Raw genomic sequence first — 1234 nt, 5'->3', positions numbered from 1 at the left:
GGCTATTTTTTGGTTGCAGCCCTCATTGTTGTTTGGCCGGCCCGGGTTGGATTCAAACCCACCACCCTAGGTATATGTGGCTGGTGTCTTAGCCACTTGAGCCACAGGCACCGAGCCCTGTTTGTTTTTCATTTTCAGAGTAGAGACGGGGTCTCACTCTTGCTCATGTTGGTCTCCAACTTATGAGCTCAAGCAATTTACCCACCTTGGCCTCCCAGAGTGCTAGAATTACAGGCATGAGCGAGCCACTGCACCCAGTCCCTTGTACTCATTTTTTTTTTCTTTTGAGACAGACTCTTACTCTGTTGCCCTGGCAACCTCAAACTCTTGGGCTCAAATGATCCTCTTGCCTCAAGTAGCTGGGACTATGAGCACCTGTCACAAAGCCTGGCTGCCTTTTCTTTTTTTTTATTTTTAGAGACAGAGTCTCACTTTATCACCCTCGATAGAGTGCTATGGCATCACAGCTCACAGCAACCTCCAACTCCTGGGCTTAGGCAATTCTCTTGCCTCAGCCGCCCGAGCAGCTGGGACTATAGGTACCCGCCACAACACCTGGCTATTTTTTGTTGCAGTTTGGCCGGGGTCGGGTTCAAACCCACCACCCTCGGTATATGGGGCCAGCACCCGACCCAATGAGCCACAGGTGCTGCCCTACTTTTTCTACTTTTAGTAGAGTCAAGGTCTTGCTCTTGGTCAGGTTGGTCTCAAAATCCTGAGCGTAAGCAATCCAGCTGCCTTGAAATTCCAGAGTGCTAGGATTACAAGTGTAAGCCACCATGCTGGGCCCCTGTCCACACTTAACTGACACCATGTATTTGTTTTTCCCTTAATAATGGAAAGAATCCTTAAGGTCATCTACCCTGCCACTCTGCCTTAAAATCTCTTCTCCATCTCCCCTGAGAGATGGTCACCTAAGCCAGAAATGGAGAAGGGTCACCTCCCCCCACACAGCAATGCTGAGCAGCCTTGGTGGCCCCTTTTCCTCCTGACACAACCTCTGTCTCAGAGCCACTTCTACTCTTGGCTCTGGACTCACAGAGAAAAAATCTGCTCCCTCTTCCATATGACCATCCTAAAACTACCTGAAAACATCTACATGTGGCTTTTAGTCTTTTCTTTACAAGGGCTATAAGAAGTAGATAAATCGGCTCGGCGCCTATAGCTCAACCGGCTAAGGCGCCAGCCACGTACACCTAAGGTGGCGGGTTCGAATCCCCAGCCCGGACCCGCC

At 50.1% G+C, this 1234-nt stretch overlaps 1 protein-coding gene across 2 annotated transcripts in view; it reads right to left on the bottom strand.

Annotated features, from left to right (window-relative positions):
* The window catches only part of GGCX (gamma-glutamyl carboxylase), a 20136-nt gene that overhangs the window by 13349 nt on the left and 5553 nt on the right, over positions 1-1234 (bottom strand). The window lies entirely within an intron of this gene.

This window comes from Otolemur garnettii, unplaced genomic scaffold (genome assembly GCF_000181295.1).
Source record: "Otolemur garnettii isolate 467f Iridium unplaced genomic scaffold, OtoGar3 scaffold00147, whole genome shotgun sequence".
Taxonomy (NCBI): domain Eukaryota; kingdom Metazoa; phylum Chordata; class Mammalia; order Primates; family Galagidae; genus Otolemur; species Otolemur garnettii.
Note: the sequence above shows the minus strand (reverse complement) of the source record. Positions and strands in the feature narration are given on the sequence as shown.